The following is a 27,369-nucleotide window of genomic DNA, read 5'->3' on the forward strand; positions in this document are numbered from 1 at the left end:
GCATTGTGACTATAGTTAATAATTCTGTCCTGTGTACTTGAAATTTGCTGACAGTAAATCTTAATTGTTTTCACAAAAGTTAACCACATAAAGTGATGGGTGTGTCAAACAATAGGATGGTGGTCAGCATTTCAAAACATAGAAAAATCAAATTATTTCATTGTATAATTAATCCTTGAATATGTACCTTTTTTGTTTGTTAATTATAGATTGATAATACTGGACAAAAGTATATGACTGGTTTACATGTATATAGGATCACTTCATACTTTCACAAATTATCAGCTTTCTTTTTATTAACTACATAAAGAAACAACAAAAGTAAAATGTCAAGTCTTTAAGTCACCTCATCAGGCAAAATTACCAACTTCTCCTCTCCCCTTTGCAACATAAACTATAGAATTAAAATCAATACAATTACCCCTTGCCTTGTTATAACATTACTAACTATTCTAGTAGCTCAGGTAGAGTTCAGGCAAAAGAGCCACAAGCAAAGACCACCATGGCCAGGGGGAGGATGGCATTGATGTTCACTACATCCTCCAGAGAGGCCTCTCAGACGTGTCAGTCAGCTTCTTCCTGAGGGCCTCTTCCTTCTCCTTGGTCAGCTTGGGTCCAGTCTCCTGCAAACCGCAGAATAAGTCCCAAGTCTTCCTGAGACATCCACGAGATTGCTCAGGAAAATCTAAAACAAATAAAAATAAACAAATAACCACCAAACATGGGAACTGGAAATCCCTGTCAGTGTAGTGCAGATGACTGTAAGGAATGACTACAGCTGCTTATAATTAATGTTAGAGAAAACCCTGAGAAAATGCAGATAGATTTGATTATATGAAAATACAAAACTTTTCCATGGCATAAAGTTCAATAAACAAAGCAAAAACAAATTACCAAATGAAGAAAACATCTGTATATTATATCATAAAGGATTAACTATCTTAAATATATAACTACTTAAAATAAATATCTATATACTGTTATATATAAGTATATAATATAATAGCTACCTAATATATATATTATAAACACATACATATATGTATAAATATTATATATATATCTTGAGAAAATCTAAAATCTCTAGAGAGAGAGACTTTCAACAGCCCCATGTAAACATGTTAAAGAGATTACCAAGTCAAAGAAAATAGACAAATGCATTTTAAACTCACATATAAAAGTAAATCCTAAGCAAAACCTATACTGAGGTATAATTTCTCACTTAGCAGTTGCAGAAATGCAAAGGTGTCACAATGTGCCATGTGACTAAGTACGTGTGGACAAAGACAGTCTCACACCTTGTTGCTAGGAAAGCTTAACTCATCTCCTATGGGGGGGAATTTGGTTGTACACAACAAAATTTCATGAATATTAATCTCTTGACACAACAATAAAATAAGTAAAAATATAAAAAGACTTTTGTACAAGATCATTAGTTGCAGTACTGGAAAAATTAAAACATATTTCAAAATGCAAATGTTTATGAAAAATAATAATGAAAGGAAAACTATATTCAGAAATAAACGATAATGAAAATTACAGAAATTAAAATCAGTGAAAGACAGCAAAAGTGTGAAAATTATAGAAATCAAATGAAAATTTCACAGAAATTAAAATCCGTGAGAGACAGCAAAAGTATGAAAATTATAGAAATTAAAATCTGCGAGAGACAGCAGAGGTGTTGTTTTAGGGAAATGTATATGGTTTTAGTTACTGACATTAGGAAAGAAAAAAGCAAATGTCCGGATTCACTGGAAACCAATGTTGGAATACCTTTCAAAATATGCAATAATGTTAAAAATAAAGTCAGAAAAGAAAAACATAAGAAAACCAAATAATGTAGATAGATGGGAATGCAAATGAAAACACAAAGTAACAATATACAAAGGAAGGATAATAACAGAAATAACAAAGCCAAAGTTTATTTTTTGAGAAAAGTACACTAGATAAGTCTAAATCTAATTATAGAGGCAGCAGAGATGGATAAGTAGATATTATAAATAGCTTTATTCCAATATACTTAAAAATGTGTATTAAATGTCCAAAATCCCCCAAATATATAATTTTACCAAACTGATTAATGAATAAGTATTCTAAATAGCCCTGTACTTGTATAAATTTGACTCTTGCTTGCTCTCTGTCTCCTCCCCACTCAACAAATAACACTAATGGCATTATTGACAAAATACCAAAATTCAATGGAGATATAATTTTGATCATTTTGAAATATTTCCTTAAAGTGAATAAATGGGATAATTTCTGGTTTATCAAATTTGAACACTATGATCTTAATACCAAAAATCAAATGGAGACAAAGGAAAAAAAAAAAGAAAGAAAGGAGAAGAGAAGAGAAATGAAAAAAATAGAAAAGAAGAAAAAGAAAAGAAAATTATGGGCCACTCCTACTCAGGAGAGCTGATATAAAAAAATTAAAAAAGGATTAGAAGGCATTAACTATTCCTTCAGTTGGAAGAACAAAAACCCAAACAGAACAGTTAGTGTCCAGTTTAAAACATCATAGCAAGGCTCAACTATAACTTGGACTTTACCTAACAAATGAAAACAATGTAACCTAATAGTTTATACCCATATATTAATGTGAGGGAGAAAAAGACAACATAGCATGAAGTGCTAGAGACCTTGTTAATAGTTTTTTAAAAAGAGTCATGAGTCCTGAGCATGGACATTGGAGACATTTTTGTGAAGAAAGTGAGATATGAAGTTAGTTTGGGCCAGGCATTGTGGCTTCTGACTGTAATCTCAGCACTTTGAAAGGCTGATGTGGGAGAATTCCTGGATCTCAGGAGCTCAAGACCAGCCTGAAGAAGAGCGAGACCCCATCTCCACTAAAAACAGAAAAACTAGTGGGATGTAGTGGCTCATACTTGTGGCCCCACCTACTCAGGAGGCTGCGGCAAGAGGATTGCTCTAGCTAGCCCAAGAGTTTGAGGTTGCTGTGAGCTATGATGCCACAGTACTCTAACTTGGGCAACAGAGTGAGATCTGTCTCAAAAACAAACAACAAAAAAGTTCCAAAGAATAGGTATTTTTCCTCTTGGAAAAGAGGTAGAAATATTTTAGGGTGCTTGTTGTATGTGGGGAAATTGACAAAAACTGTCTGTCCGGAACATAGGGTATAATGGGAGAATAGTGAGAAATAACGTAAGAGAAAAAGGTTACCTGCTTAATCACAGCCGATCAAGATCATACCCTTAATGAATAATTAGGAGTAAGAGGGTATGGCATCTTGGAATAATAATTGGCATCTTGGAATCTGGAATACAGTTTCATGGATGGGTGATGGATGCACAGACTGACAGGGAAGCAAATGAACAGATGAATTTTATATGTTATCTTGGTTGTTGGAAAGATAAGACTTTAAAGTTTCAGTGTTCCATAAATATAATGATCAAAAGCTGAATGTAGTGGTAAAAGAAAGACAGTAACTCAAACCATACACATACAGAATTTCTACATGAAAAATCAAGATATTACCTTCTCCAACACCATCCTCAGTTTCATCCCTGCCTTTGCTCATCTGCATCTAAATCAATTTGTTCCTCTGTACTGTTTCGAAGAAACCAGCACAGGCGATACAGCTGAATAGAGGAGAATACAAACAAGTATATTAGTAAAAAATATTTGTAATATGCTGATGCTACCTTTTACTACTGCATAGTTTTAAAAAATAAAACTGCACAGAAAAGTATAGATCATAAAGATAATGTCTATTACCACACTCATTCACAAAAGCATGCCACCCATTTCAAATGATCTCTGTTTTTAATTCTGGTACTTATTCGAAACTTTAAATAATATGCTTAAAATTTATAGTTCTGGATTTATAATTTCAGAAGCATTAATATTTAACTAACCTACCTTCACTACTAACCCTAGCTTCATTCATTTTTCTTATCATCCAAATGTTGCTACCTAAAACATTATTTCTTTCAATTTGTGTAGTGGATGCTTTTTCAACTTTTAGAATATCTTCTGAAGTTCTTTTTCTGGATCTATCATGCTTAGATTGTACTATTCTTGAGTTACAACTGCAATTGATACCCTTATATTTCCCTTTTCCCAACCCACCTCAAAACATTTGTAAGCTATACCATTATCTTAAACCATTAAGCTTTATACTTGTATTTTTTTCTGTAAATATAATTTTAATACTATAGAATTTATGCTATCATATACTTTGTCATATTTTGGCCACAGATACAAGACATGGTATTGGGCACAATTAATAACACCAGCACTGGGTCAGTCTAAGAAAAGTGTTCCAAGAATCAGTGGGCTTTTGAATCCACAATTCAAGTCAGTGAAGGAGGAGGAGGAGGGAAAGATGGATAACTAGAGACATAGATCACCAGAACATGCCAGAAAGAAAACTTTTTAGATTACAAACAAACGAACAAACAAACAAACAAAAAAACAGAGATATAATTCTAAGGGAAAAATACCAGATCCTACTGAAGAATCTGTGGGAAGACATTATGGAAACAAACAGGAAGGAGCAAAATTTTGGCAGAGATCAACCCCCCAGACACATGGAGTCCTTTGGAAAGGATATGTGGGGTCTGTTTCTCCTTCACTCACATTTCTGGCAGACTGATGGCTACAGACCTGCTGGAGAGCTTCTCCATCCCCATAAGCCCAAAAGCTGCTGCCAGCAAATGAGGAGCTTCTTGAAAACAGAGCACTAGGTGGCCAGTGTCCCTGATCAACACAAACCTGAGTTGAGATGATGGATGCCATGATGTGTCCCTACCTATTATGTGTCTTTGTATTCCCCAGGGAGCTACTGACATTCATGTCACTGGTCCCACCAGAAACACTTCCTATTGCCTTTCCAGAATGTGGTGGCCACAGTGGACTTGTGGGTCTCAGGGTAACTGTGTAATCCAAGAGCTAAGACATCCTAGGCAAGATGCCTTCTTGGGATAAAATCAAAGAGGATCAGTATGCCAGATCACTTCCATGCAGACTCTTGCCTCTGTGTCTCCTTCCCTTCCTACTGTTGCTGAGTGGCACATGTTCCCCAAGGGACAATTGACCTTGTCTCTGGGGCAGCTGCTTCCATGGGAGGTATATTCCCTACAGGGAGGCTCCCACAGAAAGTGGGGGCTCATACTTTTCCTATTATGGACCTGTCAGTGGACCAAGTGGTGCTTGGACTATGAGATCCCTGTCTGCCAGCCCTCCCTGGTGCTGCTTGCCTGGTTACTTCAGTAAAGTAAGGTATACACCCACATGGTGGGGCATTAAGCCTACTTGAGCACTCCATGCGCAACTTGGAAACAGTATATGTCTCTGCGGCATGGTCAGCAATTGAACTTGGAGGACGAGGGGTAGTCCCCCAGGCCAAATCCCATTCAATCCCATTGAATCCCAGGATTCAATCTAGATTCTTGAGGGAATAGAGTGGAGTTTTGTGAACTAATATTAGGAGGTAAGGGAGCTCAGGGCAGAATCGAAAGGAAAGTGTAGTGTGGGTCCAAACCCCACACACTCACAGAGCACCCCTCCCCCCACATAGAAGCCAATCTCTTAGCACTGGGCAAAATCCTGGGCAGAGAAATGCCAGCCTGTGACACCACTGTTGGTGAGCTCAGCTACATTGCTCTACTGCTTGTGGCTAGATATTGGAAGGAGACCTTGGGGCAAGGGAGAAAAGAGTACAGGCTGTGCTTTTCTGCCAGACTATGAATCCCAGAGGGGTTCTTCTCTGTGAGCAGACTTTTGGGCTTGTTGGGTCCATTTCAGCCCCTCCATGGTGGCTTTTCCTAGGGGCCTCAGATTTGTCCTTTAATCCCTGCCAGGACAGCTTTTATGCCCACCTTTGTGGAGACTGAAGCAAGACTCACCCCACCCACTCCCAGCCAGCCTCCCTTTTCCACCGAAGTAGTCCCCTGGGAGATCTAGGGTTCCACTGACTGCCCTGGTCATTGAAGTGCTTCTCCTGAAGTGCTGGAGCCCCTAACAGGTCCCCCAAAACAAAACTGCAGCTGGCTATATCCTGAAATCACTACTGAGTGGCAAGGAGGACAACTTATACAGCCCCAAACAGTATTTACTGAGTCAATCATACAGAGCTTGGCTGGCTCTCACCCAAAAGCAGTTTGTACTGTCATAGAGATTAAACCTACCATTCCAATATAATTCACATTGTTAAGAGACTTTAGGTCTGGGGAAAGATAAAGGATTTCAAAGACTCCAACTTTCCTTGTCAAAAGGAGATAGGATTGCTCATGTACATAGCACACTGTGACCACAGTCTACATGTAACTGGAAATTCAGAAAACCACCACATGAAGGATATTTGTAATCAAGGTGTTCATTCAGAATCTAGACCACCTTCTAAGTACTCACAAGCAAAGCCAAAGGTTCTTTTCCAACAGATGTTACAGACATATCCTCATGAGTAAAGGGGAGAAAAACATCTAAACAAAAGAAAATTCAAAAACAAAAAAAGGCAGTCATTACCGATTGAATGGAATTCAGTGGGTGGCACCTGTGGCTGTAAGGAGTAGGGCCCCAGCCTCATATACTAGAAGTGGTGGGTTCAAACCTGTTTCCAGCCAAAGGAAAAAAAAAATAGAAGGAATTCAGTGCAAGAATTCTGGGAGTATGGAGAATCAGCATGAAAGGGCACCCTTAACGGAGCACAACAGCTCTCTAGCAGTGAATTCCAACCAAAATAAAAATAGTAAAATGTCATATAAAAAAAAATTCCAAGCATGAGTTATAAGGATTCTCAACAACTTTCAAGAGAAAATGGAAAACAAATACAAAGAAACTAGTGAAAACATTTTTTTAAAAAGCTTATTGAAGAAATAGATACATTAAAACAATGTAACTTCCAGTAATAAAACCTCATTTAGAGAAATATAAAACCCAATGCAAATGTTAAGAGTGGATTACACCAAGCAGAAGAAAGAATTGCAGAGCTTGAAGACAAGTCTTTCTAATTAACTAAATCAGTCAAAATAACAAAGAATCAAGAGAAATGAAGAAAGTCTAAGAGAAATATGGGATTACACATGTATAAAATGAACAAATGTAAGACCCACAGGCATCTCTGAGAATAAAGAAGACTAAACACAAGGCTTAGAAAACCTATTTAAGAGAATAATTGCAAAAATTGCCTCATCTTGCAAAACATTTAGACATAAAGAAAAGACAAAAGTCCAATGAATAACCTAGGAGACTGATTGCAAAAGGGAACCATCAAGGCATGTGATTCATTGTAACACTGGCAGGAATTAACACAAAGGAGAGACTTCATGAGTAGTCTTCCAAAACATCAAATAAGAAATAACTTACAAAGGAAAACTCATTAGAATAATTGTAGGCTTCTCAAGAGAAGTTTTACAAACAATTAAAGAATGGATCTTACTTTTAGTGTCCTTAAACAGAATAGCTGCTAGCCAAGGATATTGTGTCATGTTAAACTAAGTTACATAAGTTAAGTACATATAATGTTGTTCCCAGACACATAAAGACTGAGGATATTTGTTACTATTAGAACCACCCTATATGAAATGCTCAAAAGTTCATTAACATACAACAGCATGATAGCTACCAAAAAGTATAAAAACATCCACAAGTTATAGCTCATGGCTCTTCTAAATCAATAGTACCAAAGAGAATGCAAAACGGTAAGATATCATCTAACATATTGTATAGAACAGTATGCAAAATATCAACACTAAAAGTCAGTTTTAAAGGTCTGAAGGCAGCACTTAAAAGACTGGCTGAATGGATGAAATGACACAACCCAAGTATTTACCGCCTCTAAGAAATACATCCAAACTACAAGGATTCACAAGGACTCAAGGTAATGGGATGGAAGAAAAAATAGCATATAGGCTGTATTTCTATTTTTAAAATGATTAATATCTACAAGGTCCCTCCAGTGTCCCTTTCTACTGAAATACTTTTGGTAGAAAATTTCAGGAGTGTATGCTTTAAGACTTTTTTCTATGGTTGGACAAACATGTATCTATCTACATGTAATTTAGTACAAATGCACAACTCTACAATATTATATTATTCTGCACTTATTTTTCTGCTTGCCTCCTCATATTTTATGCAGATGCATAATATTCAATACACTATTATTTTGTACTCAGGTTCTTCATGATGAAGTTTGGATTTCCCCACTTTTTCCATTTTTAAACTTTTACAGAGAAAATCCATATATATGCATACATAAAAACATATATGTGAGTGTGTATTTATGTATATATATATGTGTATACATTTATATATATGAGTGTGTATGGATATATATTTATGTTATATATTTACATATATATATGTACTTGTAAATAATTTGTACATAATAAGCTCCTAAAAGTAAGATTGTTGACTCTTATGTTATAGAAATTTCAAAATAGATAAATACTGTTCAATTGACCTCCTGGAAATTATAAAGATTAGTCACTCATCCACAGTTCTGGACTATAGGAATTTCTCCACATCTTCACCAACAATATATTTAATTCATATTAAAAATATTGCCAATTTTAAAGTAAAAAATACTTCTCATGGGTGGTGCCTATGGCTCAAAAAAGTAGGGTGTCGGTCCCATATACCGAGGTGACGGTTTCAAATCCAGCCCCGGCCAAAAACTGGTTCTCATTACTCTGCTTTCTTTGTCCTTCCAACTTATGCTATGTGTTTTTCTTTCTTCTCTCTCTATACCCGTATTCATGCTGTGTACAACATTCTCCTCATCCAAAACTGGCACAACCCAGTGACAGTTCTGCAGTGAAGTCTTTTTTTTTTTTCTTTATTGTTGGGGATTCATTGAGGGTACAATAAGCCAGGTTACACTGATTGCAATTATTAGGTAAAGTCCCTCTTGCAATCATGTCTTGCACCCATAAAGTGTGACACACACCAAGGCCCCACCCCTCTCCCTCCGTCCCTCTTTCTGCTTCCCGCCCCCATAACCTTAATTGTCATTAATTGTCCTTATATCAAAATTGAGTACATAGGATTCATGCTTCTCCATTCTTGTGATGCTTTGCTAAGAATATGTCTTCCATTTCCATCCAGGTTAATATGAAGGATGTAAAGTCTCCATTTTTTTTTAATGGCTGAATAGTATTCCATGGTATACATATACCACAGCTTGTTAATCCATTCCTGGGTTGGTGGGCATTTAGGCTGTTTCCACATTTTGGCGATTGTAAATTGAGCTGCAATAAACAGTCTAGTACAAGTGTCCTTATGATAAAAGGATTTCTTTCCTTCTGGGTAGATGCCCAGTAATGGCATTGCAGGATCAAATGGGAGGTCTAGCTTGAGTGCTTTGAGGTTTCTCCATACTTCCTTCCAGAAAGGTTGTACTAGTTTGCAGTCCCACCAGCAGTGTAAAAGTGTTCCCTTCTCTCCACATCCACGCCAGCATCCTCAGTTTTGAGATTTTGTCATGTGGGCCATTCTCACTGGGATTAGATGATATCTCAGGGTTGTTTTGATTTGCATTTCTCTAATATATAGAGATGATGAACATTTTTTCATGTGTTTGTTAGCCATTCGTCTGTCATCTTTAGAGCAAGTTCTATTCATGTCTCTTGCCCACTGATATATGGGATTGTTGGCTTTTTTCATGTGGATTAATTTGAGTTCTCTATAGATCCTAGTTATCAAGCTTTTGTCTGATTGAAAATATGCAAATATCCTTTCCCATTGTGTAGGTTGTCTCTTTGCTTTGGTTATTGTCTCCTTAGCTGTACAGAAGCTTTTCAGTTTAATGAAGTCCCATTTGTTTATTTTTGTTGTTGTTGAAATTGCCATGGCAGTCTTCTTCATGAAGTCTTTCCCCGGCCAGTATCTTCCAGTGTTTTTCCTCTGCTTTCTTTGAGGATTTTTATTGTTTCATGCCTTAAATTTAAGTCCTTAAATTAAATTAAAAGTCCTTAAATTTAAGTCCGCAAACAAAAGGTACAAAATCCACCACCAAGCGGATGGGAGTCCCCCTCCCCCATGAGACCGGCTCAAGAGCCCCACAATTAAACAAGCGGGTGGAAATTAAAGGCCCTCCCACTACACTCCACGGGAGAGACCTTCTAAAAACTGGACCTACCTCCCCTACTGGGGTGCCGTGGCATTCTCCTGCCGGGCATAAAACTGAATAAAACTTTAAAAATCCTTTGCCGGTAACCCTGAATCCCCAACACTCCCTTCCCGCCCACTGAGGTCTGGAGGCCTGTCCCCCAGGAGTTCGGATCCTTGAGTGATTTCTCAAGGGGAGGGGACAGTCCCCGAGTTGCGACTGGTCAGCATTGACTCTGAGGCACGCGAGTGAGAAGAGGGCACCGGGCTGAGGGGGAGTCATGCCTCGGCGGCACTTCCCTGCGGTGTGGTGCAGCAGCCCTCCCCGTGCATCAATACAGCCAGCCATAAAACTGAATGAAACTCTAGCTTCCCCCCCACTCTCACTCGGGGTCTGGGGACCTGTCCCCCAGGAGTTCGGATCCCTGAGTGATTTCTTGAGGGGAGCGCACAGTGCCCGAGCCGTGACTGGTCAGCGCTGACTCTGAGACACACGGGCGAGGAGAAAGCACTCTACTGAGGGGGAGTCACGCCTCGGCGGCACTTCCCTGCGGATTAGGTGCAGCAGCCCTCCCCGGGCAACATTACGGGGCCAGGCACAAAACTGAATAAAACTCTAGCTTCCCCGCTGAGAGCTGACAGCAGCTACTCCCACTCGGGGTCTGGAGGCCTATCCTCCAGGAGTTCAGATCCTTGGGTGATTTCTTGAGGGGAGTGCACAGTACCCGAGCTGCGTCAGGTAAGCGCTGACTCTGAGACATGTGAGCAAGGAGAGGGCACTCTGCTGAGGGGAAATCAAGCCTTGGCGGCACTTGCCTGTGGTGCGGTGCAACAGCCCTCCCCGGGCGGGTGTAAAACTGAATGAAACTCTAGCTTCCCCCCCACTCCCAATCGGGGTCTGGAAGCCTATCCCCCAAGAGTTCGGATACTTGGGGGATCTCTTGAGGGGTGTGGACCCAGCATAAACTGCAGCCGCTCAGTGCTGACTCTGGGGTGCGAGACAGAGGAGAAAAGGGTCGGCTGAGTGCCCACACCAGAGCAGCAGTTCCCTGGAGGTAGATCAACAGCCGTTTTTTCTTTAACGGAAGAACGCTCACTTCTGGATATTCTGAGGCCACACCCCCTGGGCAACCGGAGGAGGCCACCGTGTGCGGGGGATTTCCTGACACTGCTCACAAACCTGGGAAGCTTCCAGGGTGGGGCCAACACACAGAGCTGAAACCTCCAGCAGCAAAGACGTTTGAACTCAGAACAGCCGGTCTTCTGTAGGCGATTTTGGCAGGAACAGAGACAGAACCCCGCAAAGTTGTCTGTTCTGTTCTGTTAGCAGCATCCATCAGGGACGGGGCTAAGCCAGAGTGAACACCTCCTTCCCATCACCTGAATCAAGCACTCAAAGATGTCAGGCCCCATCTCCTCCTGCTAGATAGCGGCAGTCTGCGGGGGCCTGGCAGACTTCCTTGCGATTCAGGCAGGTGCAAACCCCTGGAGTGTCTGTTCACTACAGGCAACTGGGTTAGCCATCTGCAGAGATACCAGTGACTGGGTCTGACGGAGGGGCAAAGTGGGGAAGGAGACGTCAACTTTCCCAGACTGCTCTGTTTGCTGGGTGGCTCCTCCTGACTCCACGCTGCACTGGGGTGAGCCATGTCAGAGGAGTCACCAGGCCCCTGTGATCCAGTTCCCAGAGACCTCTTGAACTCTCCCACCCGAGACAGGTGCCGATTGGGACAGTTGATTTGGACCTTTTGAACTGGGCTAATAGACTGAGGACTTTTCAAGTGGTGCCCTGGGTGTGCAGTTGTAGGAAGGTTTGATTCTCCTTTTCCAAATGGGGCCAGAGGTGGGCGGGCGGGGTGCCTTAATTGCTGATTTTTCCACACAGCTGAGACTTCAAGCCAGAGTAGAAGTTGCAATAGGATCGAACAGAAACCAGCTGAAAACAAGACAGAACCACTTTGCTCCACCACAACAGACAGGGCCCCAGTTTCTCAGGACACAACAATGTACGGCCCCTCGATAAAGCCCCAGGGGAAAAACCAAAGGGAGTAAAATAACCATGGGGCAGAATCAGCGGAAAAGCTCTGGTAACATGAATAACCAGAATAGATCAACGCCCCCAAGAAAAGATACGGCAGATGTGATTGAAGATCCCATTCATAAACAACTGGCTGAGATGTCAGAAATTTAATTCAGAATTTGGATTGCAGACAAGATTAATAAAATGGAATTAGGAATTCGAGGAGAAATTCAAAAGTTGTCTCAAGAATTTAACGAATTTAAAGACAAAACCACCAAAGACTTGGAAACACTGAAGCAAGAATTTACAGCCCTCAGAGATATGAAAAATACAGTAGAATTCCTCAGCAACAGAATGGAGCAAGCAGAAGAAAGGATTTCTGACATTGCAGATAAAGTCTTCGAACGCTCCCAATCTCTCAAAGAGGAAGAGAAATGGAGAGGAAATACGGATCACTCACTCAGAGAGCTCTCGGATAATTCGAAAAAAAGCAATATAAGAATTATAGGGATTTCTGAGAACGATGAAGTGGCCTCCGAGGGCACAGAGGCCCTTCTGCATGAAATTATGAAAGAAAATTTTCCAGACATGCCTAGAGAATCTGAAATTCAGATAGCAGACAGCTTCAGAACCCCAGCACGATTCAACCCCAATAAGTCATCCCCCAGACATATCATAATTAGCTTCACTAAAGTTAACATGAAAGAGAAGATTCTCAAAGCAGTCGGGCGAAAGAAAACTATTATGTACAAAGGTAAGAATATTAGAATAACTGCAGATCTCTCTGCTGAAACTTTTCAAGCCAGAAGAGGGTGGTCATCAACTTTTAATTTCCTGAAGCAAAATAACTTTCAATCCAGGATCTTGTATCCAGCTAAACTGAGTTTCATCTATGATGGAGAAATTAAATACTTCAATGACATTCATATGTTGAAAAAATTTGCCATAAGTAAACCAGCTCTTCAGGATATTCTCAGACCTATCCTCCACAATGATCAACCCAATCCTATACCACAAAAGTAAAAAAGTAAACTCACTCAGAAACTTTGGATCAAACTCCAACTTCCACACTGGCAAAAGGATTAAAAATGTCCACTGGACCTTTGAAAAACTCGATACCCAAAATTCCACCAGACTTATCAATACTCTCCATCAATGTGAATGGCTTAAACTGTCCTCTAAAGAGGCATAGGTTAGCTGACTGGATACAAAAACTCAAGCCAGATATTCGTTGCATACAAGAGTCACATCTCAACTTAAAAGACAAATACAGACTCAGGGTGAAAGGATGGTCATCCATATTTCAGGCAAATGGTAATCAGAAAAAAGCAGGTGTTGCAATTTTATTTGCAGATACAGTAGGCTTTAAACCATCAAAAGTAAGGAAGGACAAGAATGGTCACTTCATATATGTTAAGGGTAATACTCAATATGATGAGATCTCAATTATTAATATCTATGCACCCAACCAGAATGCACCTCAATTTATAAGAGAAACTCTAACAGACATGAGTGACTTGATTTCCTCCAGCTCCATAATCGTCAGAGATTTCAACACTCCTTTGGCAGTGTTGGATCGATCCTCCAGCAAGAAGCTGAGCAAAGAAATCTTAGATTTAAACCTAACCATCCAATATTTAGATTTAGCAGACATCTACAGAACATTTCATCCCAAAAAAACTGAATACACATACTTCTCACTAGCCCACGGAACTTATTCCAAAATTGACCACATTTTAGGTCACAAGTCTAACCTCAGTAAATTTAAAGGAATAGAAATTATTCCATGCATCTTCTCGGACCATCATGGAATAAAACTTGAATTGAGTAACAACAGGAATCTGCATACCCATACAAAAACATGGAAGTTAAATAACCTTATGCTGAATGATAGCTGGGTCAGAGATGAGATTAAGAAAGAAATCACCAATTTTTTGGAACAAAATGACAATGAAGACACAAACTATCAGAACCTCTGGGACACCGCAAAGTCAGTTCTAAGAGGGAAATTTATAGCACTGCAAGCCTTCCTCAAGAGAACAGAAAGAGAGGAAGTTAACAACTTAATGGGACATCTCAAGCAACTGGAAAAGGAAGAACAGTCCAACCCCAAAGCCAGTAGTAGAAAAGAAATCACCAAAATTAGACAGAATTAAATGAAATTGAAAACAAAAGAATAATACAACAGATCAATAAATCAAAAAACTGTTTTTTTGAAAAGGTCAATAAAATAGATAAACCTCTGGCCAACCTAATAAGGAAAAAAAGAGTAAAATCTCTAATATCATCAATCAGAAACAACAAAGACGAAATAACCACAGACTCATCAGAAATCCAAAAAATCCTTAATGAATATTACAAGAAAATTTATTCTCAGAAATATGAAAATCTGAAGGAAATAGACCGATACTTGGAAGCACGCCACCTTCCAAGACTTAACCAGAATCAAGTAGAAATGTTGAACAGACCCATATCAAGTTCAGAAATAGCATGAACTATACAAAATATCCCTAAAAAGAAAAGCCCGGGACCAGATGGTTTCATGTCAGAATTCTACCAAACCTTTAAAGAGGAATTAGTACCTATACTACTCAACCTGTTCCAAAATGTAGAAAAAGAAGGAAGACTACCCAACACGTTCTATGAAGCAAACATCACCCTGATCCCCAAACCAGGAAAAGACCCAACAAGAAAAGAAAATTATAGACCAATATCACTAATGAATATAGATGCAAAAATATTCAACAAGATCCTAACAAACAGAATCCAGCAACACATCAAACAAAGTATACATCATGACCAAGTTGGTTTTATCCCAGGGTGACAAGGCTGGTTCAATATACGTAAATCTATAAAGTAATTCAGCACATAAACAAATTAAAAAACAAAGACCATATGATTCTCTCAATTGATGCAGAAAAAGCTTTTGATAATATCCAGCATCCCTTCATGATCATAACACTCAAGAAAATTGGTCTAGAAGGGACTTTTCTTAAACTGATAGAGGCCATCTACAGCAAACCCACAGCCAATATCATATTGAATGGAGTTAAATTGGAATCATTTCCACTCAGGTCAGGAACCAGACAAGGCTGCCCATTGTCTCCATTGCTTTTCAACATTGTAATGGAAGTTTTAGCCACTGCAATTAGGGAAGAAAAGGCAATCAAGGGTATCCATATAGGGTCAGAAGAGATCAAACTTTCGCTCTTCGCAGATGATATGATTGTGTATCTGGAAAACACTAGGGACTCTACTACAAAACTCCTAGAAGTGATCAAGGAATACAGCAGCATCTCAGGTTACAAAATCAACATTCATAAATCGGTAGCCTTTGTATACACCAACAACAGTCAAGTTGAAAAAGCAGTTAAGGACTCTATCCCATTCACAGTACTGCCAAAGAAGATGAAATATTTGGGAATTTACCTAACAAATGACGTGAAAAATCTCTACAAAGAGAACTATGAAACTCTAAGAAAAGAAATAGCTGAAAATGTTAACAAATGGAAAAACATACCATGCTCATGGCTAGGAAGAATCAACATTATCAAAATGTCCATACTACCCAAAGCAATATATAATTTCAACGCACTCCCTATTAAAGCTTCACTGTCATATTTTAAAGATCTTGAAAAAACATTACTTCGTTTCATATGGAATCAGAAAAAACCTCGAATAGCCAAGACGTTACTCAGAAATAAAAACAAAACAGGAGGAATCACGCTACCAGACCTCAGACTTTACTACAAATCGATAGTGATCAAAACAGCATGGTATTGGCACAAAAACAGAGAAGTAGATATCTGGAACAGAATAGAGAACCAAGAGATGAATCCAGCTACTTACCGCTATTTGATTTTTGACAAGCCAATTAAAAACATTCAGTGGGGAAAAGATTCCCTATTTAACAAATGGTGCTGGGTGAACTGGCTGGCAACCTGCAGAAGACTGAAATTGGACCCACACCTTTCACCATTAACTAAGATAGACTCTCATTGGATTAAAGATTTAAACTTAAAACATGAAACTATAAAAATACTAGAGGAGAATGCAGGGAAAACCCTTGAAGAAATTGGTCTGGGTGAGTATTTCATGAGGAGAACCCCCCGGGCAATTGAAGTAGCTTCAAAAATACACTACTGGGACTTGATCAAACTAAAAAGCTTCTGCACAGCTAAGAACACAGTAAGCAGAGCAAGCAGACAGCCCTGAGAATGGGAGAAGATATTTGCAGGGTATATCTCTGACAAAGGTTTAATAACAAGAATCCACAGAGAACTCAAACGCATCAGCAAGAAAAAAACAAGGGATACCATCCCAGGCTGGGCAAGGGATTTGAAGAGAAACTTCTCTGAAGAAGACAGGCGCATGGCCTTCAGACATATGAAAAAATGCTCATCATCTTTAATCATCAGAGAAATGCAAATCAAAACTACCTTGAGATATCATCTAACTCCAATGAGACTAGCCTATATCACAAAATCTCAAGACCAGAGATGTTGGCGTGGATGCGGAGAAAAGGGAACACTTCTGCACTGCTGGTGGGAATGCAAATTAATACATTCCTTTTGGAAAGATATATGGAGAACACTCAGAGATCTAAAAATAGATCTGCCATTCAATCCTGTAATTCCTCTGCTGAGCATATACCCAGAAGACCAAAAATCACAACATAACAAAGATATTTGTACCAGAATGTTTATTGCAGCCCAATTCATAATAGCTAAGTCATGGAAAAAGCCCAAGTGCCCATCGATCCACGAATGGATTAATAAATAGTGGTATATGTATACCATGGAATACTATGCAGCCTTAAAGAAAGATGGAGACTTTACCTCTTTCATGTTTACATGGATGGAGCTGGAACATATTCTTCTTAGTAAAGTGTCTCGAGAATGGAAGAAAAAGTACCCAATGTACTCAGCCCTACTATGAAACTAATTTGGGGCTCTCACATGAAAGCTATAACCCAGTTAGAACTTAACAATAGGGGGAAGTGGGAAAGGGGGGGTGGGTAGAGGGAGGGGGATCGGTGGGATCTCACCTGTGGTGCATCTTACAGGGGTATTTGCGAAACTTGGTAGATGTAGAATGTAAAGGTTTTGGCACGGTAACTGAGATAACGCCGGAAAGGCTATGTTAACCACTGTGATAAAAATGTGTCAAATGGTCTATGAAGCGAGTGTATGATGCCCCATGATCATATCAATGTATACAGTTATGATTTAATAAAAAAAATAAAAAAAATAAATAAATCTATTCAGCTGTAAAAAAAAAAAAATACAATAAAATAAAATCAATGTCCACAAGTCAGTAGCCTTTGTATACACCAATAACAGTCAAGATGAGAAGCTAATTAAGGACACAACTCCCTTCACCATAGTTTCAAAGAAAATGAAATACCTAGGAATATACCTAACGAAGGAGGTGAAGGACCTCTATAAAGAAAATGATGAAATCCTCAGAAAGGAAATAGCAGAGGATATTAACAAATGGAAGAACATACCATGCTCATGAATGGGAAGAATCAACATTGTTAAAATGTCTATACTTCCCTAAGCAATTTACCTATTCAATGCCTTTCCTATCAAAATACCAACATCGTACTTTCAAGATTTGGAAAAAATGTTTCTGCGTTTTGTATGAAACTGGAAAGAAACCCATATAGCTAAGGCAGTTCTTAGTAATAAAAATAAAGCTGGGGGCATCAGCATACCAGATTTTAGGCTGTACTACAAAGCCATAGTAGTCAAGACAGCATGGTACTGGCACAAAAACAGAGACATAGACACTTGGAATCAAATTGCAGTGAAGTCTTTAGACAACAGTTGTCATTTTCTTCCCCGCATCCTATTTTAAAAATGGTGTACATTTATCTCCATAGGGGAGAATGCTTTTTCAGTTTCCACTTACCTGTTCATTGATTCTTTTACAGAAGACGGCGAGCAGGAAGACAGCTGCAACTGGAGATCCAAGATCACTAGCCATCGCTTGTGTGTAATGGATCCGTTGTCCATTTGGAGATGCCTGTAGTAGTGGGACCCACAGGATGCTGATGACAATTGTTGCAAGAATAAATATCCTGGCAAGAAAATAAAATCTTGTAGATATTAAACATAAGTTATTATGGGCACATTTGTTGTACTTCAATTTTTGAACTTATTCCTGTTGCCATTTGTTGATTTTCCAACAAAATCAAGCTCCTCGACTGTATAGGTTCTTAAGAAAAGAAAGGACTCAGATGTTATCAGTACACAAAACAACTGTGCCCATGATGCTGCTTTCAGGGGCAGGGCTGCTTTCACTGACAACAGATGGAAGCAGGAAGCTGGGGACATGTGATTTGGCCTCGGGTGGCTGCCATGTATGAAGGAGTCTGACCTCAGAGTTCTTACAAGTGTGCAGCAGCCCCACTTCTGGAGGAAACAGTGTTGCTGTCAGTTTCTCCTACCTCTGCCACAGTGTTGGCAATCAGCAGTAGCAACAACTCAAGGGGGATGAGCACAAAAATGTGCAATAGCTCTTCTTCTGGGTGCAGAATGGTTTGCCCTTTGGCTCTGATAGCAGCAAACAAGAGCAGCAGGAAATATGGGTGAGGGATGTAGATGGGGCTCCAGTGATGTGGAGATAGAGGGGCTGTTTGGCTCCAGGGATAGGCTCAGTTTAGTGGGGGCTGGGCTCTCACATTGGCACTGTGCTGTAGCTCCCTAGGACTGGGGGGTGGATGTGGGCGCCATCGTGTGTTTCCCCTGTGAAGCAATGCCTTCACATGGTCTCCAGGCACCTCCCTGTTTGAGGTTCATTGCCCAGAAAGGTCAAGCAAGAGGACCTCCTATGGCTTGAATTGTAAGAGTCCATGGCAGGAATATAGGCTGTGGGTGGTTGATTTCACTTCACTTCTCATCAGGAAGCCTCTCTTGGTTCGTGGTAAGTCCTGGTAATGGAGGCTGCCTTCCTTTTCTCTCCTTCCTTGCTTTAGAAGTTTCCTGTCACTTCTCTCTTGGGTCACCTATTCAAATTGTGATCATCTATTTCGTATTTTACTTCTTTATTGTGGAGAAGGTAAGTATCAGAAGGCTCTAGTCAACCATTTTATTTTCTTAATTAAGTCATAAACACATAGATCATGTATAATTAATGCATTTATGGGGTACAATGTGCTGATTTCATATACAATTTGGAGTGCTTACATCACACGAGTTAATATATCCCTCACCTCATTTACTTAATTATTGTGTTAAGACATTTATACTTTGGGGCAGTGCCTGTGGCTCAAGTAGTAGGGTGCTGGCCCCATATGCTGAGGGTGGTGGGTTTGAGCCCAGCCCCAGGCAAAAACTGTAACAAGAACAACAAGAAAAGACATTTATACTCTATACTTAATAGATCCTACTTGCAAACATTTTAAAGCCCCTCCAACATTGAGAATCATCATCACCATCAATTGTACCATTTTTTGAAAGAGTCACAATTTCTTTTAAGATCTCTTCTTCTCATTCTTTCTAAAAAGAATGGCTAAATTTTAAAAGGCTAAGTGTGTAATAAATGCACATTTGTAACAATCTACTCAGTAGAAATATGTGCCAATGTTCACCAAGAGACATTAACAAAAGTGATCAAGTCAGATGTCCATGATTAGTGTAGATAAATTTTAATATATTACGGTGATGAGATACCACATTGAAAGAAAGTGAACGTATTTCAGCTACTCATAGCAACATGATGGGATATCCCAACATAACAAAGAGGAAAGAAGCTTTGCAACAAGGATTAAATTTTGAGTTAGTCTATTTCCATTACCTGAAACTGGGAAAAGACACATTATAGGATTTGGAGTCTCAGTGGTTAGCTTTGGGAAGTTAGAGCCCAAAGGGGGCTTCTAGATGCTGGTAATCTCCATTTCTTAACTTGGTTGGTGGTTAAATAGGTGCTAGTTTTGTAATAAATTATGGAGCTATGCAGTTATGTTTTATGCTTTCTGTATGAACATTACACTTTGATCTTAAATGTAAGAAAATTCTATGACAATATAGGGTCCACTCAGAAAGTATAAAGGGAAGAAAGAAGACTATCCTTTCTTTCTGCTTATTTCCTTCAAGCTCTCTGTCTTCAAGGACCACTGGCTGCTCAGGAACCCCTGCATGGAGGGAACTCTCCCAGCAGTGTCTTGGAATTAGCCCCCTCCATGAGTCTGTCCCTTCTAAAATGGTCCACTGCTTAACGAATGCAATCATGTCAGTGTTTGGATATCCTAATCTATTACCTCCATGTGATGCACCTGGAACTGCTAGAGATCACACATTAACCTATCAGAGGAGGATGAAATTTTACACACCATTAAGATACTGATGGAGTTACATGAAGATGTGGATGGGGAATAGTATGAGGAAGGAGAGAAATAAGAGATAATTGGAGGCACTTTCAAGTATGAAAAATACATTATCCCATTTAAATGTGTGGCCTAAATGTTTGTATCTGGAAAGACATATGCTGAGTTAAAAATGTTCTAATGATCCCCCCTTCACTTTAGGGCTCTATGCTTACTTTCACCAAAGCCATAAACAAGGGAGCTTTAGTCCACATAGACATATGCACTTCTCCAGAGGATTCTAGGGAGAAACCAGGGTTCCCTCACCTTCCAGCTATCAGGAGCTCTCTCTCTGACGTCTGCTTCCGCACCTTGGTGTAGATGTCCATGGTGAAAAGGGTGTTGGCGCTGTTGAAGATAGAGGTCAGGGAGCTCATGAGAGAGACCAGAATGACAGACGGCCTCAGGCCACGCAGTCCTGGAGGCAGGAGGGGCTTTGTTAGTGTCTGGACACCATGCTCCATGAGGGCCTTGCTCAACAGGAGAGCCATTTAAACATGTCATCTGGAGCATTAATTAATGTCCTTATCCATCTACATCAGTATGTGGAGGTTCCTGCATATTTCTTAATGATCCAAGAATAATCCAGTATAGAATTTTAGTCTTAAGTATAAACTTAGATATCATCTCCTGCAACAAGTTTTAGAAGAATGGAAACCATGTTTAAGCATATTTATTTGGGGAAGGAACTCTTGGGTTCCTAAAGCCTTAGATAACCAGAAAGGAAGAAGGCGAGTAAGTTTTTCTGCTAAAGAAGTCTCTGCAGGAGCAAAGACAAGAGTTTTGAACCAGTTTCCTCTGCCAAGTAGGCTCTAAACCTCCCTGACAGACAGTGGATGGGGGTATTCATGCCAGTGACTCCCGCCTCCTTCCTATTGATGAAGCTCATGTATATCATTGTGAAGGAAAGGTCACAGACATTAGCCAACCTATGATGAGATTTTGTGGTCAGTCCTGAGCTCTGTACCTGACACTGCTTACGTTCACTCCAGTAGGAAATCCTTCTGGAATCCTAACAATGTACTTAAATTATATGTGTTGTTTATGTGCTATTTCAAAAATGCTAAGATGTGAACTCTTAAGGACAGGGGCTTTGTACCTATTTTACCGATATTTTCTAAGTGCAAGAGCAATACCTGGCACATGATAGGCACTCAATAAATGGTTGTATATTAAATAGATTGAAATATAATATTTGAATACCACCAGTCCAAAAAGGCAGAATAAATAGTTATCCTCTAGCCACTGCCTTTATAATTTTATGGCCATTAAACTCTTTTATTGACAAGCAGATCATTTAACTGTTTTTAATTGCCTTGGAAGATAATCTTGAATCTGTAGAAGTAAGGAAGGAGTCTTCTGACAGGAAATGTATCTGGTTTGTCTATGAAATCTCCAGGCTTTGCAAAGGGCTTGTAGCCTATGTAAGGTGCTCACAAAATGTCTGATGCACAGATAAGAATTAATGGATGTCAGAATTACCGAGAACTATACCACAGCCCTTCCTGAAGTCCCACCCATAGACAGCCCTCCAAGGCCATCTCAGCAGGGACGTTTCCTACCTGCAGGTAGCAGTTCCAGCACCATGATTGCGTAGGCATAGTTGGTACAGACGACTTCAGTGCCACAGTCTTTCACCCATTCAGAAGGCACCACACAGGCCACCTTATCTGAGAAAGGATTCAGCGGTGAGTTCAGTGAAGTCCAGAGAGGCACAAATCACAACAGCTCAACAAATTGGTGACTTCAATAGATCATGGGGGAAGGAAAGACATTTCCTTAAAATTGGAGATTGAAGTTTGAAGTCCATACCATAGGTCTGTTGCTGCTTTGCCTGGAACAAGAGCTCATAGCATCTCATTTGTGCAGCTCTCCTTGAGCTGACCCATGGGGCGGGGCTTTCTCTTGGGATGTGGCCCAACCACAGCATGAGAGCAAACAGAGGACGCTGATCCCACCCTCCAGAAAAACAGCAAGGGAAGAAATTCTTTCGGTAGCAACACATTCCAGGGATGCGCAGGAAGTTAAGTCCTCTGTCTGGTCATATTGAGCCCGGTATGTTTTGCCTACATCTGAGAGGAGGTGTCCCTTGTAGTAGCTAATCAGGCTGAGTTCCTGGTGTCTGATGATGCCTCACGGCACCAGCAATTGCATAAGACATTGGGTTTTGTTTGTTTGTTTGCTTGGGGTGCTTTTTTGGTTGTTTAAAAAGTATCATAACAAGGGTGGCGTCTGTGGCTCAAAAGAGTAGGATGCCGGCCCCATATGCCAGAGGTGGCAGGTTCAAACCCACCCCTGGCCAAAACTGAAAAGAAAAAACACAAAGTATCATAACAAGAGCTATGGAAAGTTGATAAAGTAAGATCCAGGATAATAACAGTTTATGTTATGAGTTTCTTTTCTATATTCCTTTCTAATCCTTTTTCCCAGAGAATTATCTTTTGTGCATAACTATGGTAATGGTTGAGATACTATTTTGTAGCCTTCTTTTTACATGTAACATAATAACCTCAGCAATTTCCCAAGTTTTGAGATATTCTTCAGTCTCTTCTGTGCAACTTCCAGAAAAGAAATATACAATGATTTCTTTAGCCGTTCCCTACTTGGATGGCTACACATTCTTTCCTGTTATAAACCACACCGTGAGGCTGCAATGAGAAGGGATTCTGGTCTCTTGATGTGTTTGTCTCAGTTAGAGTTCAGTGAAATAAACTAATGTGCCCTGTGCTGAGAAAACATGAAATCCATTGAGTCTTACCCAATGGATTTCTGTAGGAAAAATGAATTCTCTATTAGCCTAGTAAGATTTGGTTACGCTCTCACCACTCTTTATAATGACAAAAGAAAGTGTATATTTTAGGAAGACTTGTAGCACTAGAAGTTACCATCAGATGACTCAGAAATTCACATACTGCAAACAGCTCGATTCCAAAGCAATGAAATTAGACTCAGTTCTCCAGCTGCCTCAGAGGGACTAAGATATGACAGCACATCTCAAAGCCCTTCTCAGTCCAAGACGTCATCAAACCCAACCACTACCACTCACCCAACTCAAATTAGCTCAAATCTACTCCAGCTTCTGGCGGCCTATGTCTCTGTGCTTCCTCAGTCCACGCCACTCACAAACAGTATTCACGGAATCAAATACCCACAATAAGACAGGCTTGTGGGATAAGGGAGCAAAGTTGCAACTGTGCCAAATTTCCCTGCCTCTCACCTGCCACGCAAGTTATTCCTTTCACTTAGAATTCTTCCTTTCCTTCCATCCAGAATGGATTTTCTAGTTTGTAACGATTTTATTGCATCTTAAAAACTCGTCTCAGAATCCAAGCATAGAACAAAGACAGGCCATATAGATTCAGGATCAATACAGAATGTGGCTGATCATCCCCGGCATCACCACGAGAAACATGGGCAGCAGCTTCAGGTAAAAACACATGATGCAGGTGGCCTTCACGTGGGACATGTCCTTGCCACACAGACCGTGCTGCACGATAACCTGCCAGGAAAACACTCGTGAACAACCAGAGGATGATTTCAAAAAGTATCTCTTTTCAGAGTTTAATGTGACAATGAGAAATGATGTCATGGCTAGTAGAAAATAAAAGGCAATAGAATCTGGTTTCTCATCTCTAAAATAGGATTCCCTACTGCAAGGACTTCTGAATATCTGGTATAATGTATGTAGGAACCTTGGTACATAGATGTCAGTACACATTAGCTACTATTAAAATATGCTCACAGCTCCCAGGCGGCAATGCAATAATGGTAATGTGCCCTTCCAGGTACAAAGTTGTGACTTCTGATTCCACCACAAATTATGTGTTTAAATTATGTCTGTAATACATGGAGGCATCATCAATGCCTTTTCCTTGTTATGGGGCAGTTGTCTCCATGGGACATTAACAACTTGTGATGGAAACACCATGGTTAGGTAGCCATTAGAACAGAACAGTGAGACATTCTTTCCTAGATTTCTTCAGAATATTCTGAGAACCTCATCAAGTCATGATTCAAATATGACAGTCCTGGGGAAAAGAATGCATATCATTTCATAACCCTACTTAAATTATACAATCTCTTAAGTAAGAATTTTGTAGCAATGTAGGACTTCTACCCATAATGACATAACTTCTTGATATTTTTTCTTCTCAAGAAAAAATTGATATTGTTTCTATCAAAATAATAGAGATACTTTTTTCTGCTTGATTGTCCTTGGAGAGTCATCGAGGCCAGCAGTGGTTATCAATCCAGTGCTGAGGAAGCAGATGGTATTTCAAGGCTGAGGACTGGAAGCAGATACGTGGTGATAAAACACAAACCGTGGAGGAGCAGGGGAGCCCTGCTGGCAGGCAAGCTGGGCTGGGCATCAGAACTAAGGTGAACACAGGGCCACTTACAGGATGCAAGTCAGGTGGTCTGGGAGGAATTATAGATAGTAGAGATGGTTCCACAGGTTAATGGTAAAATGATGTTTTGTTTTTTTTTTTCTTGAGACAGAGTCTCACTATGTTGCCCTCAGTGGAGTGCCATGGTGTCACAACTCAGAGCAACCTCAAACTCTTGGGCTTAAGTGATTCTCTTGCCTCAGCCTCCCAAGTAGCTGGGACTATAGGTGCCCGCCACAATACCTGGCTATTTTTTGTTGTAGTTGTCATGGTTGTTTTAGCAGGCCTGGGCTGAGTTCAAACCAGCCAGCCTTGGTGTATGTGGCTGGCACCACAACCACTGTGCTATGGGCGCTGAGCCTGGATTTTTTTTTTTTTTTTTGAAAAGCAGTTGATTATATACAGAAAATAAAGCTCTGACTATGGTTCAAATCTGGCTAACAATTGTGAAATTATAAGCTTCAAGTTCACAGATACTCTTCAGAGAGAAAATAATTTAAAATAAAATAAAATAATTCCAGATTATCAAAATGAATATTCAGTAAACAAAAAATAAGAAAAACAAGGATAAAGTTAAAGAAGGGTCCTAGAAAGCAGAGTAAAATGACCAAGAGATAAAAATTGGGAGAAATGGTATAGACACCAGAGGACAGCTGAGTCCACCACTAAATAGAAGGTCCCAAGAAGGAAACAAAATGGAAAAAAGTCAAGGAAAAAATTACCCCAAATTTTCTAAGACATCGATTACCAGGTTGAACAGGCTCACAGTTGCTCATTGCAAGGGACAAAAATAGATCCACACAATAGTGGTGAAATTGCAGAATTCTCATGACAAAGAAAAAACTTCCAGAGAGAAAACAGCAGTCATATCTAAAGGATCAAGAATACATTCTGGATTCTAATTTGTTAACAGATGAATTCAGAATACAATGAATGTATGACTTTGGGAAAATTCTTCCTAACCTAGAAATGTGTAAATGAATAAATTATCTATCAAGGAAATGTTAGAGTGAAGACATTCTCAAATATGCAAATTCAGGATAAATTGACCTCCCATAATAACACCAATCTCAGAAAAATACTATATGTATTGATTGCCCCCAAAGAGGGAATAAACCAAGAAAAAAAATCACATGGGATGCTGAAAAAGGAGATTTAACTCAAGAGTGAGGCAAAAGGCTACCCAAAGACAGTAGTGATGGGATCGTGGGCAGAGCAGGGCACAAAACAGAGAGGAAACCCTGCCAGGCTCTGAGAGGACAGAGGCTCCTGGAGAAAATGAGCAAAATGGTTTGTGGAGTACTTGGTGTGCTTACAACTATTAAGGGAAATACTTGTAGGGTGTGGTATTTAATGATTAAAAATTAGTAAGAAAATTTAAAACAAAAAATTAGGGAGTATACATACCATGGAAAATATTCTAAAAAGCTAAAAGAAAACAAACAGACACACAAAAAACCAGCTCATGTCATGTGGCTCTGTTGTGAATTTCATTGAAGGAGTCACAAAACTCTGATGCAGATATATCAAGAGGGTGGGGGGAAGAGATGTGCTCGTGTGGAACTGAGAATGGAAGGTTGTAAGAGAGCTGAGCACTCACGGCTCACCGAGGGAAGCCAGCAGAGAAATCTTAAAACTGGAAACCTAGGGGAAGCAACACGGGCACTTATTTGACCCACTTGAGGATCAAGTTAAGGACCAAATTCTGATTCAATGGTTCTGGACAGAGTCATAGGGTCTGAGAGTGTTTATTCCTAATGATCTTCAAGGTGACGTCCTTGCTTGATGGTCACAGACCACACACTGAGCACAGGGAATTAGAAAATAGAAATAAATGTCAAAAACCTAATTGAAAGAGCTGAAAGTGTCTGCATCCGAGAGACAAGAAATAGGGTAGAGAGTGAGGTACCAGACAGCTATTTTTTTATTTTTTAAAAAAGGCCACGTAGAAATGTTTGAATCTTTAACTGATGTGTGTGCACAAAATAGAAACTAAATTTTTTTCTACAAGAAAGAACAGCATAAACAAATGCATGCTCGCACATTTTGTGTGTGTGTGTGTGTGCGCGCGCACACACACACACACACACACACACACTTCACCCGATCCGTGCACCAGTACCACAGAGCTGTAATGGGTGCTCTGAGTATCATTCCCGGCCACGGAACATCCGCCATGGCAGGATCTCAGAATAAGTGGAAGGAGTCGTCCCGAGGAGTGTAGCAGCTGGTATTGATTGTCAGGTTGTCCCCCTCCACTATGGACGGGATGGCATTCATGTACTTCTCTGTAAAACTCTCATAACCTCCAACTTTGACAAATGCTGAAAAGGCATCAGATGAAATGAAATGTCTTACTGAAATCCAACATACCTGATGTTTGGGTCCCTGCTTTGTGGTGGAGATGCACCAGCGCTTCCCACCAGCCTGCTCAAATCTGCACTGACTTTCTCCCAGGATTCCAGTCTAAGCACCTCCCCTGGCAGTGAGCATGGTACCAGATTGACTGTCACAAAGTTCAT

At 39.9% G+C, this 27,369-nt stretch overlaps 1 pseudogene; it reads right to left on the bottom strand.

Moving 5' to 3' along the window:
• Positions 1 to 471: 471 nt before the first annotated feature.
• On the bottom strand, positions 472 to 27,369 carry LOC128573087 (solute carrier family 5 member 4-like; annotated as a pseudogene).

The sequence above is a fragment of the Nycticebus coucang genome, chromosome 20 (genome assembly GCF_027406575.1).
Source record: "Nycticebus coucang isolate mNycCou1 chromosome 20, mNycCou1.pri, whole genome shotgun sequence".
In the NCBI taxonomy this organism is placed as follows: domain Eukaryota; kingdom Metazoa; phylum Chordata; class Mammalia; order Primates; family Lorisidae; genus Nycticebus; species Nycticebus coucang.